Genomic DNA, 17906 nt, shown 5'->3' with positions numbered 1-17906 from the left:
CGGATGTTTTACAGCCAGTGACTTTTTGCTCTGTGTAAATACATGAGACTGCAACCAGTCACTTTTTCGAAAATGTTGTTTATTCATTCTATTAATTGTTTTTCGAACCTATTTAAGCTCATCTTCAGATGGGTTTCTAGAAGCTAAATAGCTATCGCAAGCATAATGCTGGGTGACAATAAAATGGAACATACTTTAAAGCATCGTTATAATTATTACTTACCTCTCGATTTGGTTCCCATATTTAGTGGTCTAGTTACTACGACAGTATGGGTTACTTTTGTTGTTGGTTTATTATCCGGCTGGTGGCGTACCTGATTTTCTCGCGAGCGATCAGGATATCCACGCTATTGGTTCGGCTCGTTCACTCCTGTGCAGGTTTTTCATATACTCGCATAAATAGCAGGCTACCGTCACAGCCTCAGCAGACTGAACTAAATACCTTCCTCTACAACTACCATGACATTTTATTTGTTTCAAGGACCCACTTCGAATCGGCGGACTATTTTCGTCGATAAAACACGGTTTGCCATCACACAGACAGTGATCTGACAGATGGCATACCTATGTATTTCTCACAGTGATGCAACATAAGACACTCGTTCACAATCACGAGGTTCTCCAAACATTGAATGATATAGAGGCTATGACACTCAATGTCTTCACCCGCGCTGGCGCTATCACAGCGTATTGGAACCCTAGCCCACTGCTTTCACGTCGTTTGACATACTCATTGTGAGGCTGATCTGAACGCTAAGCATCCTCTTGGCATTCTTGCATCGCTAATCCCAAGGGGAGAATTTGTCTTCGGCCCTAACACTCCAACACACGTAACAGTCCACTCCAACTGCCAGCTGGCGTTCTGCGTGTGGCCATTTTCTAGAACATTGCAATGCAGCCTTCGTTGGAAACATTCCGCAAACTGGCATGTGGCCACGACCTGGGACTCCTGCACCTTGCTGATGTCGTTCTGTCCTTAGATCATCACAGATTTTGACAAATTTTCCAAGGTCCTTAACAACAACACATGGAAAAACCTCAAGCTGTCTGGTTAGTACTGTCTATTATCTAACAGCTGCGTAAGTCAGAACGGACTATTATTCGAGTTCTAAGACTCTCTTCAGTATGGACCAACCATCCCATCTACACAGTGGATGGCTTAACTTATGATGCCCTCCATGTTGTGGCAAATCTGACCAATGTATTATAGATCTACAATCAACTGCTCATTGAGGACCTTACACCTGATGAACTCCAGGATGAACATGATATTCAGGTGGCCATTACTGCTGCCAGAGGCCACCTAATATGCCCTTAACCTTATGTTGCCAGCAGAAGTCCAACAGACCCTGTGGTGGAAGCACAGGCAGTCATCTCCAGATTTGGGCAGCATCTTAAAGGAACACACTATCAGCTCCCACACAAGCCACTGGTCTTATTCACCTACACTCTGAACGGCAGTCTCACAACCGGCCTTTTCCACCCACAGTGGAACCAGGCCAAGCTGACTGCCATCCTCAAGCCCTCGTATGATCCTATGGCCCTTACTGACCACAGGATCATTAGCCTTCTGAATGCTGTGATGAAGGTCATAGAACCTTTGATCCTCAGCCACATTTCCCAGCTCTGGTGGCAGGTGAGACAATCCATACACAACAGTTCAGTTTCACTTCCATCTGTCAGCTGAGCTAGAAGTGCTTAGGATCACATACCATGTCATTAAGGGCCTTAACTCAAATATGTCGACACCAGCGGTATTTGCAGGTCTGAAAAATTCGTACCATAGGATTTGGCAGTACAACGTCATGCACAAAATGAAGCCACAGATAAGCATCCTGCATATCCATATCGAGATCATAGATGATTCACTCCGCAACAGAACCTTCTTGATTCCTCAACAAGGAATATATTCGCGCATATGTCACATGTCGATGGGTGCCTCTCAACGATCTGTGTAGCCTCCCACCCTATTTAATATTTATGTTAATGATATGCCAAACACTCCACTCTGCCACCTCGTGCAGTAAGCTAATGATACAGTACTCTATGTTACTCGCCGCAAAGCCAACCAACTCATTGGTCATCTCCAGAGGCAGTTGGGCACAACAGTCACCTGGTTTCGTCCAAAGCTGATAAAAACTTTGTAACCACTCTTCAACAGTAGGGAACTGAACTTAAGACATGTTCCAACTGTACTGTAAAGTTATCCATCCTTACCTCACCTATGCTCCATCATGTGGGCCACAATTAGTGGCTCCTGTATGCAGATCCTGCAGAGTAAGGTGCTTCAGTTGAGCCTGTACGCTCCTCCAATCAAGAAGACAGTTACCCTAAACAAGGAAACAAAAACAGTAACTTTAAAAGTGTCCATTTGAGAGAATGCAAGGTGACTCTATTACAAAGTGGATGCTTTGCAGAACACATTGGATGCACTACAACACATTGCAACCATGACTCTCCAGTTCTGGTACTGCCATCTTGTTCCTCTCACCATCCTTGAAGACTAGGATTTGGACCATGGATAACGACAGCCCTGGTATGGCCACTAAAATTGTGTCAGTTTTGATGTGGCCACTCATTATGTTAAGTACATGTTCTAACCACCAGTCTAACTACCTATGTAGTTGTGTCACCTCCTACCAGCAGCACTGAACTTACATCATTGGTTGGTAGTATGGGTCTTCAAGTTCCACTGCCACACTTTCAGTGTGCAATTCAATGACATCTGAGGTCTCACCTGACCTGAGAACCAAATCTACAGCTGGACCTCCAGGAAAGCGTCAATTAACACATAGAATAACCATATTCCTCGAACATGTATATGCAGTGGAACCCTGTTGACTTCTTTCCGCACCTCAGACAGCGCCTTCTGGGAGATCCTCCTCCCTGTTTCAGGTAAGAAGTGCCTCGACGTTTTCGACAGAAATTGGTGTAGAGGAAATCGGGAGGGACTGCAGTAACGTCAGGTCTCGGTGGTGAAGTTGGTGTTTCCACAGAGCCGCCACTCCCAGGTTGTGGCCGGGAGGAGTGCTCTTGCCACTCCACGTAGTGCCGGTGGCTGACGTAACCAGCGAGGAAGGAGGGACACAAGGCCGGCCCGGGAGTGCGGCCTGCGATTTGGGGAACAGGCAGGAGCGATGGCCCCGCTGCTGTATTCTTGATCGGGCACTCCGGTCGAGTGCACTGCGCAGCCGCTACGGCAGGCGCGGCACGCCGACCGGGGGTCAGCCGGAGCGCCGAGTGGATTGTGCTGCCTCGCCGTGACGTCATCCTCTCTCCGCCTCGCCTTTTGTCGCTGGCGGACACTCGGCACCGCCTTTACGGCGTCCTGAATTTCTCGCCGAGTGTCCCCGCCGCCAGGCACTTAGCTTTACTCCCTCGGCGCCATTGTCGGCCGGATGCGTTCACAATGGGCAATAGCGCGCGCGCCTCTATCTTCCTGCCTGAAGATGCTCCTCCGTATCTATCCCGCCGCAATTGCCAAACGTGTTCGGTGTATTAACTAACTGTCGAACAAACATGAGTCACAGTTGGTTGTGGACTACCTACAGCTGCGACATTTGGTGCCTGAGTTCATAGCTGGGGATCCAGCTCTCTGCTGCACCTACTTCGTCATAGATCCATCACTTTGTTCTGACTTCTGTGACGCAGTGGTTGAGTCAAAAGCAGGACTGTGAAAACCAAATACTAGGCAACTCTAATGCGTAAGCTGCAAGACATGAACTATGGAGAGACCTAGGTACTGACTCCCACCTCCGTCTTCTACAGTCGCGTAATTAAATAAGTCATCAAAACACATGTTTCAAACGACGTAGTCAAGAGAGACACAGGATGTCAGCTCAGTAAAGTTCTAACTCATCGTCTGATGCAAATAAGCGGAATCATCGAAACCTTGTCGATGGAGGAGAAACCCAAGGACAGGTAGACCAGGCTCTGCTGCAAGCCAACTACTATTTTGTGTATTGTTCTGAGAGAACATGAAGTTACGTCTTCACTAAGATGTTCTTTCTATCTAAAGTTTAGAGCCAGTACATGATTTATAACGCAATCTGACTACATATCCTAAATATAACCAAGAGTAGTTAGTGCTTGCTTTGCGAATGGAAAGAAATATGGGCATTAATGAGTGTTTCACTGATTTTTTTACGCTCAAAGTTAGTTATAGCAATTTCATACTGTGATATGAAGAACATATGTACAAGATATATTAAAGTATTTGTACCTTTAGTGTGCACTGGCTCTAGGACCACCAGATTTAAGCGAACTAGCGGAGTCTACTAAGCATGTGTGCAGCATAATACCGCCCCTGGTAAATCGACAGTATGATTCTCAACAGGAAAGTCGTAATAGCGAGCGTCTCCAAATGGAGAAAGATATTTCAAAGCTACTCAGGAGCTACGGTTTTGTTCGGTGTGCTGCCTTTCACACAGGGAAGATGAATGGATGCATACAAACGTTGGAAAGTGCCTGTGCCCTGCCGCCTCTCAGGGCCACACCCTGTCTCAAATTACGCCTAGAAACGCCAGAAAGTGTCATCGAAACATTAGTCTCTAAAAATAAGGTGTTTTGTATGTCGTAATATATCACCCCTAGGTGCTTATTTTCAGGACCTTGAAAGACCTTACACAAGGTGATTCAGCTGCCCCTACCGATGGGTTTTACACAACCCACAATGCCTTCAAAAACCACACGAGAAATTTTCAGTTACTTGCTGCTCACTACATGCAAACTATTAATCCTACAGAAAAAAGGATTAGCACATTTCGGTTGGAAATTTAATTTAACTGGATTTTTTTTTTTTTACTAGCATACGTTTTTGCTGGAGGCTGAGATGGTTCAAATGGCTCTAAGCACTATGGGACTTTACATCTGAGGTCATCAGTTCCCTAGACTTACAAGTACTTAAATCTAACTAACCTAAGGACATAACACACGTCCATGCCCGAGGCAGGATTCCAACCTGCGACCATAGCAGCAGTTTGCTGGAGGCCTCGGTTTATGGGTTATCCAAGAGAAAACTGCTTGAAGGTCTCTTTTATACGTTTCTCTTGAATAATTCGAAAACTGTGGCCCACGCGAAAACATATCCCTGTATAAAATATAACTAGCAAATGTTCTCCTCATTTTCTAGAGGACTAAGATTTTGTTGTGAGCAAAAAAAGGAAAAATTTTGCATATCTTATTTGAAGACTGTTGCAGGTTGCATAGAACACATCACTATGGCATCTGAATCATTCTGTGTATGATGATACTCATAGGTGAAGCTTGTGCCGTTCAAATTCTTGGATCCATCTGATAACATAGCACCTCACTGTACAAAACCTGAAACATACCTATCTAAAGTAGTCAATTCGAGTATAATATGATCAGCAGGAAACAACCCCTGAATCTCCACAGCATCACTTACCTTATAACCTGTAACACAAAGAGCAGTAAACGGTTTCTGCGGATTACAGTTGTGAAACATTTTTATACTGACTGCAGTTGTGGCTCACACGGATTAATACTCATGGTGAAGGCAGCAGACAGGTGAAAGTTCATACACCAAGTTTATGTGTGAGCACGCAAAAAGGAGAAAATGGCATGAAAATAGTCGTATCTCTAAACATGAATTCATCAGTGGCACTGGAATTGGAATATTTCATAGAAGTGTCAATTCATAATCTAATCACTATGAATGAAACTCCACCCATGAATACAGCAAAGAGTACAATTGTCCGTACGTGCTCCAAGTGGCATACAGTTTCAGCAAGTAAGAAGAAACTCGGCAAAGGAATTCTGGACACATTATAAAAGTTCAGAATCATTTAAGTAAAGGATAGTGTGATGCCTTCGACATGCTTGTTACTTCCGTACCATGTGTATCGAAATCCAGCTTCCTCACTGAACACTGAATGTTAACTTTGAACACAATAACATGGTTAAAAAAGGTATGGTATCAAGCTGTCAGTATGATAGCCCCAGTCTCACCATACTTTTGTAACTTATGTATGATAATCCGAACAGAACTTCAAACCAAACTACTACATCAGTGATCCATAGAAAAAAGGTGAAGCGACAGTCACAGGTGCTCGAAAATTACCAGCTGGAAACGCCGGGGAGGACTGACAAAAGAGCTTGGTGTGATTCTAATGGGACACAACGCTGAGACCGTGTGACCATATTGCGATGCTATTGGATCACACTTCAGTTCATTTAAGTAGCTCCTGTCAGATATGCCTTCTCAGCTAGTCAAAGACTGTAATACGTTCTGTAACAGATCACGTGGTACAGGAATCTCCAAATATATGTAAGGCAGTATGATTTTGGAAATTGACATAGTGACAAGCAACGCCACATTTCCCGCATGCATTCACTGTATCAGCTGCTTGTGACCGGGCTTTCCACATTGCGTCTGAAGAATCCTTGGCTCATTTCTTCAGCGTGGTGCCTATTAGTCAAGGTACCTTGAGATGACGTTGTAGTTGTGTTTACTGGCGCCTTAACTTTTCTTGCGAACCAACTTACAAACTGGCTATTCATTATAGATCCCTATGGGAAAACGAGCAGCTGCCCAGCAGAAATATTGTGCAGTTCCCACTACACAAGCCGGCGCAGGAACCGAAAAAATTTCAGGCAATTATTACGTCGGGAAAGCCTCACACTGCTCATAAGAGAACATTTCGCGTACGTGGTAATGTTGTTCTGGACAGTGCTAAGCCTTGTTCCGTGGAGGCCGTGCGAATTAGATAGTTACGGACGCTGAGACACAACGAATTCACAGAGATGCATCGTTCGAGCGTGGAGCATGGACGACGTTCCGTTGCGCTGCTACCTGTCTCGGTGGTGTCTGAAAAAGACTGATTTGCACACCAAAGCCGGGCGCAGTCGTTACCTGCCACGTGGCTACTGAAAAAGTTGCACCGTTTCACACTGTGATGGTTGAATGTCGAAGGTCTACTTTGAGTCCGAAGGCTTATGCTGCAACAACCCTATGTGCTTGCACCACGTTAACATAGCACAGGTACTCCTATAATCTACATCTACATCTACATTTATACTCCACAAGCCACCCAACGGTGTGTGGCGGAGGGCACTTTACGTGCCACTGTCATTACCTCCCTTTTCTGTTCCAATCGCGTATGGTTCGCGGGAAGAACGACTGTCTGAAAGCCTCCGTGCGCGCTCGAATCTCTCTAATTTTACAATCCTGATTTCCTCGGGCGGTATAAGGAGGGGGAAGCAATATATTCGATACCTCATCCAGAAACGCACCGTCTCGAAACCTGGCGAGCAAGCTACACCGTGATGCAGAGCGCCTCTCTTGCAGAGTCTGCCACTTGAGTTTGCTAAACATCTCCGTAACGCTATGACGGTTACCAAATAACCGTGTGACGAAACGCGCCGCTCTTCTTTGGATCTTCTCTATCTCCTCCGTCAACCCGATCTGGTACGGATCCCACACTGACGAGCAATACTCAAGTATAGGTCGAACGTGTGTTTTGTAAACCACCTCGTTTGTGGATGGACTACATTTTTTAAGGACTCTCCCAATGAATCTCAATCTGGTACCCGCCTTACCAACAGTTAATTTTATATGATCATTCCACTTCAAATCGTTCCGCATGCATACTCCCAGATATTTTACAGAAGTACTGCTACCAGTGTTTGTTCCGCTATCATATAATCATACAATAAAGGACACTTCTTTCTATGTGTTCGCAATACATTACATTTGTCTATGTTAAGGGTCAGTTGCCACTCCCTGCACCAAGTGTCTATCCGCTCCAGATTTTCCTGCATTTCGCTACAATTTTCTAATGCTGCAACTTCTCTTTATACTACAGCGTCATCCGCGAAAAGCCGCATGGAACTTCCGACACTATCTATGAGTGTTGGTCGTGTCGGCGTAGAAAGTAAGTGAGAAGGATAAAACGAGGCAAAGATAAAAAGCAAGTAAAATCTGTACGTAATTGCTCATAAAGGAGTTTGTCGTGTATCATGCGAACCACATTTTGATACAATGGGGTTTACAGGAACAACAGTAATCTATAACATGACAAATGATACTAAAAACGAGAAAAGAGAAAAACTTCGCACGCTAGGTCGTTAATCCTTGACTTTAGTGATTTCGCGGCGCAGAAGAAAGAAATGGTCATCAGAGCCCTGGTAAGAAACATCGAAGCGAAGTAAAAATAACAGTCCATCATGTGCAGATGTCTGTTTTCCCCATAACAAGACTGTTGTAAGAGATCTGTCAAACGAGCAACAACAGATAGTTTTTAGTTATGATTACCCTCGATGCTTCGTATGAGAATGCGTTTTCGCGTGTAACAACCTTCTCTACAACTAACTGTCCTGGCTGCATGCATATAATGCGTAGTAAACTGCGTAAAGTTCGGCCTAGCTGCCTGTTACTGTGCCACCTATTTTACAAAACAACGCTTACGTTGGTCCCACTGTTTGGCTACGAATTTGCTAAAACTGGGTTATTCGCGGTGTTGAATGTAATGACTTTATCTTGTTTCCCATCTCTGGATGATGTTTCCGTCAAAGAACGAGCTGGATAGTCATACACAGAAAGGTCGCTACAGTGTAACGGTACCACAGGTGCAACGCTTTTATGGCCAGACTTCGTAGAGGAGGCACACAGCACGAACTAAGTGATACATCCCCTTAACACCACACAAATATACTGCTCTGCGTAACTCAGGGATGAGATAGATAAAGTAACGTATTAGGTACTCGGTGGGAATTAATGAAAGAGCGGGAGCCTGTTGCCATCAGTCTCAGAGTCACGCAAAGAAAGCGTGGCGTGACTATAGCGCCAAATTGAGCTGGTCCCGAAATACGAGGCAGACGAAGGAAATCGAAAAGACAGCGTTTGTCAATTAGCGAGCAGTTACGGTGCGACTTGGTAATGTTCTTCGTCACTACATAGCCCAGAGGCAAAATTAGGAAGAGTCTAAGTGGGGAAGTATCATCTGGAAACTGGAAGACTAATGAAGGCGACAAGTGTAGCCCAGGAGTATGGTACTGTTCACAGTATTGTCTCACATGCATAGAGAGCGTTCCGAACACAGGCATAGCTCTAAGCTTGTTGATACCAGTCCCTATCAATTTTAATTGTATATTACAGCACTGAGGATGGTCACTAAGTGACCGAAAATCAATTCTGCCCATAATAAAACAAAAAAAAAAAAAAATACGACCAATGCTGTTTCTTCTTCCAATTATATCCGTTATCTGGTCGTGGTGCACAGAACACTCCATGGAGTCGCCAATTAAGGAGACGAGGTGTCTACTACGGTCGAGTACAGCAACAGGTGACCACTACATTGTGCAGCACGCAAGAAAGTACCCACGTCAAACAGATGGTATAGTTGCAACCATACACTCCTGGAAATTGAAATAAGAACACCGTGAATTCATTGTCCCAGGAAGGGGACACTTTATTGACACATTCCTGGGGTCAGATACATCACATGATCACACTGACAGAACTACAGGCACATAGACACAGGCAACAGAGCATGCACAATGTCGGCACTAGTACAGTGTATATCCACGTTTCGCAGCAATGCAGGCTGCTATTCTCCCATGGAGACGATCGTAGAGATGCTGGATGTAGTCCTGTGGAACGGCTTGCCATGCCATTTCCACCTGGCGCCTCAGTTGGACCAGCGTTCGTGCTGGACGTGCAGACCGCGTGAGACGACGCTTCATTCAGTCCCAAACATGCTCAATGGGGGACAGATCCGGAGATCTTGCTGGCCAGGGTAGTTGACTTACACCTTCTAGAGCACGTTGGGTGGCATGGGATACATGCGGACGTGCATTGTCGTGTTGGAACAGCAAGTTCCCTTGCCGGTCTAGGAATGGTAGAACGATGGGTTCGATGACGGTTTGGCACCAAGGCCGAAGCGACTCTCATCGCTGAAGACGACACGTCTCCATTCGTCCCTCCATTCAAGCCTGTCGCGACACCACTGGAGGCCGGCTGCACGATGTTGGGGCGTGAGCGGAAGACGGCCTAACGGTATGCGGGACCGTAGCCCAGCTTCATGGAGACGGTTTCGAATGGTCCTCGCCGATACCCCAGGAGCAAAAGTGTCCCTAATTTGCTGGGAAGTGGCGGTGCGGTCCCCTACGGCACTGCGTAGGATCCTACGGTCTTGGCGTGCATCCGTGCGTCGCGGCGGTCCGGTCCCAGGTCGACGGGCACGTGCACCTTCCGCCGACCACTGGCGACAACATCGATGTACTGTGGAGACCTCACGCCCCACGTGTTGAGCAATTCGGCGGTACGTCCATCCGGCCTCCCGCATGCCCACTATACGCCCTCGCTCAAAGTCCGTCATCTGCACATACGGTTCACGTCCACGCTGTCGCGGCATGCTACCACTGTTAAAGACTGCGATGGAGCTCCGTATGCCACGGCAAACTGGCTGACACTGACGGCGGCGGTGCACAAATGCTGCGCAGCTAGCGCCATTCGACGGCCAACACCGCAGTTCCTGGTGTGTGCGCTGTGCCGTGCGTGTGATCATTGCTTGTACAGCCCTCTCGTAGTGTCCGGAGCAAGTATGGTGGGTCTGACACACCGGTGTCAATGTGTTCTTTTTTCCATTTCCAGGAGTGTAGCTTTATGTTATCGAATGTCTAATGTAAAGGTGGATACTGATCGAGCTAGATGGCACATTAAAATACAATTTCCAGTAGCAGGAATAAACGCTGAATACCGTTGTGGCATGGTGTATTCATGTCAGATTAAACGGAATGCAATTGGGATATGGATAAGGATACAAACTCAGGAAACGTTTTCAGTTTTTAGACAGAGACGTATGTCATTTTGTTTGTAGCAGATTTAAAAGACAGTCAGGAAAAATGTTATTATTTGCCCAAAATTTCATGTGAAATGCAGTAGTTCTCAGGAAAAGTTGAAGGCTCACCTCAGCCAAAAGGCCAGAAAGGAAAAGATCACTGGATTTACTCCATATTTACTCTTCAAACGATAATTATGATTTGCTATAATAACAGTACACCAACCGAGATACTGAAACTAGAATTATAGGCCGACTGACTGTAAATTAATGGACTTAGATGCCAAATAGCAGGAAGACAATTTCACCTTTAAGCTACCATCATAGGCACAACATTGAATAATGTGCCCTGAACAATTTTGTATTGGCTGGGGAAATCACCAGACATATTACCTAAGCAAAATTAACTTTTGTTAACGATACCTTAGATTCCACTTTGCTAAATCCCTAGAAGAAATAATAACCTCAGAAAAATGACAAATATCAGTCAATCAAATATCTAAAGATGTGAAACAATATCAAGAATCACGAGAAACGTAGAAAAAATACAGTTACTTTCAGTGTATCAACGACAAGCATAAAATAGGTTCTGGTATTTATTTAAGCAAGTAATTTTTCTATAAAGCATATTTATCTCATACAAATGAAACTATCTATCGCGGATCTATGGTATGGTTGTCAACTATAATTAATTAACATAAGTGGAAAGTGTAAATAGTGTATGCAACCCTTGCAGAACGACAAAGTATTTTAATTAAACTAATTAAAATTCAAGACTTACATTCAAAAGCAACCCAGACAACAAAGATAGAGTAACTTTTTCAGATACGAGACAGGTGTATACTAATTAGTAAAAAACGAAGGAAAGGAAAAATTTTGGATGAATTTTTTTAAAGAGGCGGTATGTGTTACGACACAGAACAGTCAGGAGTATAAAGTATAAAATTTTATGAAAACTCGTTCACATTGCTACAAGCAATATCAAATTACGCCAGAGATAGAGGCAGAAGCAGGAGCGACAGCCGGTATGTTGCAAGCGCGTCGGAGACTCGACAAATTACTACATCGTCTGCCGAGTGACAAGAGGTACTCGGCAGAAGAAAAGACTGCAACAGGAAACCAAAAGAGAGACAAGCATGTCGGTTAGCAGGTAAGACATGTTTTAAAGGAAGTCTATCTACTATACAAGAGCATGTAGCGAGGAGCTGACACTGCAGTTAACAGCCTGTTAAATAAATATTTCAGAGTAAGGAGGACACATGGAGTCATCACGATCCGAGCCTCGCATCGGGAGTTCACGGTGACTCCTTATAAATGCTCCAGCGTTCCATCTCTCATCATGAATTGATCGGTGAATCGTGACATTCGTAGTATATCACTCGATTCCATGATTACGATACTGCACTGAATCTATGTTCTAGATGCTCCAACACCTTCCATGAACTAGCCTTTGATGTACTACAGGCGATGTTCCTTATATGGTGAACTTCATGCTGCTCGGTTCCTCCCATCTACTGATGGAGAAACTGACTGAGTTCCAACAACACCAAAATTCAGGGTCCTGCCAGCACTAAACTTAAACGCAAAAGCTATCCACAGAGCCTCTTGCTGCTCACATTTCTGTTAAACACTCAAGTACCTCTGGGTGCTGAAAGCTGCCAGGTGGTAGGGAGGAAATGAACCTACTACACGACTGCCGACACAGGTACATAGCAGATGGATCATCAAGAGTCATCACAGAACTGGGATTGGGAATAAGGACACTCCAGCAGCCAGTGTCAGGTCTCCTTGTATTGGGGAACGATCGTTTCTGCTCGCCGTCAACCTGCTACAACGGCAGGGTCACTAAAATGTTCTCCTGGACGAATAAACTCTGAAATGACAGAACAAAAGCCATCTAGAATCTAACACGCAGCTGAATGAGCAACATCAGAGGTTGATGTGGAAGAATAACAACTTATGTCTGGACTTTTATAATGTATTATGAGCTTCGACGACGTTTCACTGCCTCGCAACAGCTATCATGACTTCACAAAGTGGCGTCTCAGCTCGACTCCTCTGTACTATTCATTACGTATCCTGGTCACGGTATAAGGTTTTCTACTGCTGTTGATGTTATATTATAATCGTCTGAATGATAATTTTTGCCTTCTTTCCGTTTCACTTCAGTGGCCCCTAGTGACTTTTAGCAATTCCCTTTTCTGATTTTCTAACTTTTGAACCACATTAAAACTTATGATGTGGGTATTCAATAATCTTTTTGCCTTGGTCACCTCCACCTTGGCAGTCCCCTCCTAGGGATCTGAATGAGGGACAATTCCGGACTCTCTTGCCAATTGATAAAGCGTCTTAGTACTTTTTCAATTACTGACCAATGTCCTGTGGATAAATATGACGTATTTTTAATGCAGTGGTTTCAGTTGCCTTCTGCATCATCATCCATTGATCATTAATGCTTCTTCCTCCACTTATAGGCAGTTTCCCACCCCAATTTGTCAAAATAATGCTCTGAACCTCTGTCCGCTCCAGGAAGTTATTTGACAAGATCGTTGACTGAACGAGGGTTATTTCTTGTGCCAGAAAACTCCGACCACCATTGCTGATGATTCTTTTTTGTTGTGACAGTGCAGTACAAATCATATTGCTGGACATTTCGGCAAAATAAGCTACATGTATGGTAACGTAGTTTTGTGCTAACTACAGGGTTGGTTGTAGAGAGTCCACAACTATCGGAGTGCTTGATTTCGATTAGCTGCCCTCGAACCTCACCATCACGGAGGCTGATTTCGCTTTTTGTTTCTGTCCAAGCACAGTAACTCTCACGTTGACCAGTACGCAGTAACTGGCGGAATACAAACCACACACATTGTTATAAGTTAAAATGTCATATAGGTGGCATCGACATGAGCATCAGCCACGGATACTCACCAAAATCAAGCACCATAGTGCTGAAAAGTAAAGCGACATGCCAAAATCAAACAAATCAGTGGTGAGAGGCAAGAGTATTCACCGATGACAAGCATCCTGATGGAAATATAAAATTGTTACATCCACGTCTATGTTCCTGAATCACGCTAAAGATACTTTTTAAGCAGACACTGAAATGGCTAAACATATTGTAATGTAAATATAAAATGTAAAAGTAAAGTAAATTTCGAACATAATTATCAGCCACGATCGTAGAGATAGTGTAGAATCAAATGCGTCGGTTCTTAAGTTAAAAAACAGGTGTACTTGACGTTTGTCGATTACAGTGCCATCTACCACGAATGGGAAACAATGGTTGTAGTAAACAGCACGAGTTTTGGTGCAGAACGGGAATAGGCAATAAAAATGGCGGTTGCTGATTTAAAAATAGGAAGTTGACCCTACTGAATGGGTGGTTAGGAGGTGGGCAAATGTAGTACAGAGAAATGTCCCGCTTACTAATATTAACTTTCCACCAAGAATACTTTCTTCGCTCGACATGACCTTTTCAAGATACTGGATTTGTCTCAGGTTAAAACAAACACCCTGTCTACATGCTGGTAAACAGTGGGTCCGCGGTGGTCTCGCGGTTCTAGGAGCGCAGTCCGGAACCTTGCGACTGCTACGGTCGCAGGTTCGAATCCTGCCTCGGGCATGGATGTGTATGATGTCCTTAGGTTAGTTAGGTTTAAGTAGTTCTAAGTTCTAGGGGACTGATGACCACAGCAGTTGAGTCTCATAGTGCTCAGAGCCATTTGAACCATTTTTTTGGTAAACAGTGAGAACTGTCAGCCACGTGTTCAGCATTCTATTTAGCTCTCCCCAGATTATGTGGGTTAAATAATATTGTATTGCAAAGAGAGAGAGAAAAAATTTTATTTTTCTAACAGAAGTATGTCCCCAATCTTCAAAGTAACACGTCTAGTAAAATTAGCAGTTTTGCCTGAACAGTACTTATTAATTTGGAAAAGAAAACCAAATCTCACTCGTTAAAACAACATAAAATAAGAATAAGAAGACAATATCATGTGAAATAGTTTATTTCAGATCATCATTAGCAGTGCAGCCAGAACAGAGTCAAATTATCCATTGCAAGGTATGAATTTGTTGCAGGGTGTAAAAGAATATTTTTGACTGAATGCTAGGAACAGTTTCTAGTTAGAAAAATCTTATAGAAATTCGACAGGACAGATTTAAATTATGTAATATTAATTTTAAGCATTCTTGTGAATTACTCATACGTACAATCTGACTTACCCAGAGAATCAGCTGGATATCAAATTAATTAAAATCCTAAAAAAACCTTAATTTTGCATAAAAAATTTCATGTTTAAAAGTAGAGTAGCTGCTCTGATTCTAGATGTAAATCTGTAATCGGTATGTTAGAAGTCGCACAGTTTTCAGATTGTTAGCAAGAAAATCACACAGTTTCAGCGTACAATTTTCTAATTATACAGGCCACTTTCAATATCATGTGCACAAATTTGCTTTATGTTATTTCCTTGCACGCCTTTAACTTCGACACTTAGTCCGTAATGAGTGAGAGCTAAAAAGCATTATCATTCCGTCCAAATCACTGTACTTGTTCAGAAAGTTCCTCCAGTAATGTATTCACGAAATACTCTTGGCGTCCACTATAAACTTGACAGAAAGGGGACCATCTGCCATCAAAAGAATTTGCTCTTACTGAGGTTTCTTACATCTACATCTACATGACTACTGTGCAATTCACATTTAAGTGCTTGGCAGAGGGTTCATCGAACCACAATCATACTATCTCTCTACTATTCCACTCCCGAACAGCGAGCGGGAAAAACGAACACCTAAACCTTTCTGTTCGAGCTCTGATTTCTCTTATTTTATTTTGATGATCATTCCTACCTATGTAGGTTGGGCTCAACAAAATATTTTCGCATTTGGAAGAGAAAGTTGGTGACTGAAATTTCGTAAAAAGGTCTCGCCGCGACGAAAAACGTCTATGCTGTAATGACTTCCATCCCAACTCGTGTATCATATCTGCCACACTCTCTCCCCTATAACGTGATAATACAAAACGAGCTGTCCTTTTTTGCACCCTTTCAAAGTCCTCCGTCAATCCCACCTGGTAAGGATCCCACACCGCGCAGCAATATTCTAACAGAGGACGAACGAGTGTAGTGTAAGCTGTCTCTTTAGTGGACTTGTTGCATCTTCTAAGTGTCCATCCAATGAAACGCAACCTTTGGCTCGCCTTCCCGACAATGTTATCTATGTGGTCCTTCCAACTGAAGTTGTTCATAATTTTAACACCCAGGTACTTAGTTGAATTGACAGCCTTGAGAATTGTACTATTTATCGAGTAATCGAATTCCAACGGATTTCTTTTGGAACTCGTGTGGATCATCTCACACTTTTCGTTATTTAGCGTCAACTGCCACCTGACACACCATACTTCAATCTCTTCTAAATCGCTTTGCAACTGATACTGGTCTTCGGATGACCTTACTGGACGGTAAATTACAGCATCATCTGCGAACAACCTAAGAGAACTGCTCAGATTGTCACCCAGGTCATTTATATAGATCAGGAACAGTAGAGGTCCCAGGACGCTTCCCTGGGGAACACCTGATATCACTTCAGTTTTACTCGACGATTTGCCGTCTATTACTACGAACTGCGACCTTCCTGACAGGAAATCACGCATCCAGTCGCACAACTGAGACGATACCCCATAGCTCCGCAGCTTGATTAGAAGTCGCTTCTGAGGAACGGTGTCAAAAGCTTTCTGGAAATCTAGAAATACGGAATCAACTTGAGGTCCCCTGTCGATAGCGGCCATTACTTCGTGCCAATAAGGAGCTAGCTGCGTTGCACAAGAGCGATGTTTTCTGAAGCCATGCTGATTACGTGTCTATAGATCGTTCCCTTCGAAGTGATTCATAATGTTTGAATACAGTATATGCTCCAAAACCCTACTGCAAACCGACGTCAATAATATAGGTCTGTAGTTAAATGGATTACTCCTACTACCCTTCTTGAACACTGGTGCGACCTGCGCAATTTTCCAATCTGTAGGTAAAGATAAGGTGGATAGATCACGTAACTAATGAGGAGGTACTGAATAGGATTGGGGAGAAGAGAATTTTGTGGCACAACTTGACTAGAAGAAGGGATCGGTTGGTAGGACATGTTTTGAGGCATCAAGGGATCACAAATTTAGCATTGGAGGGCAGTGTGGAGGGTAAAAATCGTAGAGGGAGACCGAGAGATGAGTACACTAAGCAGATTCAGAAGGATGTAGGTTGCAGTAGGTACGGGAAGATGAAGAAGCTTGCACAGGATAGAGTAGCATGGAGAGCTGCATCAAACCAGTCTCAGGACTGAAGACCACAACAACAACAACAGGTAAAGATCTTTCGGTGAGCGAGCGGTTGTATATGAGTGCCAAGTAGGGAGCTATAGTATCAGCGTAATCTGAAAGGAACCTAATCGGTATACAATCTGGACCTGAAGACTTGCCAGTATCAAGCGATTTGAATTGCTTCGCAACCCCTAAGGTATCTATTTCTAAGAGACTCATGCTAGCAGATGTTCGTGTTTCAAATTCTGGAATATTCAATTCGCCTACCCGTGTAGCCGCCAGCTGAGTGTAGTGAACTCCTGACCTATTCAGCGGAACCCGAAACCCCACCACCCTATGGCGCAAGTCTAGGAATCTGCAGCCAATACGGTCGCAAAACCGTCTGAGCCTCTGATTCAGACCCTCCACCCGGCTCTGCACCAAAGGTCCGCAGTCGGTTCTGTCAACGATGCTGCAGATGGTGAGCTCTGCCTTCATCTCGTAAGCAAGACCGGCAGCCTTCACCAAATCAGATAGCTGCTGGAATCCAGAGAGAATTTCCTCAGATCCAAAGCGACACACGTCATTAGTGCCGACATGTGCCACCACCTGCAGCTGGCTGCACCCTGTGCTCTTCATGGCAACTGGAAGGACCCTTTCCACATCAGGAATGACTCCTCCCGGAATGCACACGGAGTGCACACTCGATTTCTTCCGCTCCTTAGCCGCCGTATCCCTAAGGGGCCCCATTACGCGCCTAACATTGGAGCTCCCAACTACATGCATGCATGCAAGAACTATACAGCCCCCTCACTGAA

This window comes from Schistocerca gregaria, chromosome 6, assembly GCF_023897955.1.
Source record: "Schistocerca gregaria isolate iqSchGreg1 chromosome 6, iqSchGreg1.2, whole genome shotgun sequence".
In the NCBI taxonomy this organism is placed as follows: Eukaryota; Metazoa; Arthropoda; class Insecta; order Orthoptera; family Acrididae; genus Schistocerca; species Schistocerca gregaria.
The sequence above is the reverse complement of the archived record's forward strand: the minus strand, read 5'-3'. Positions refer to the sequence as shown.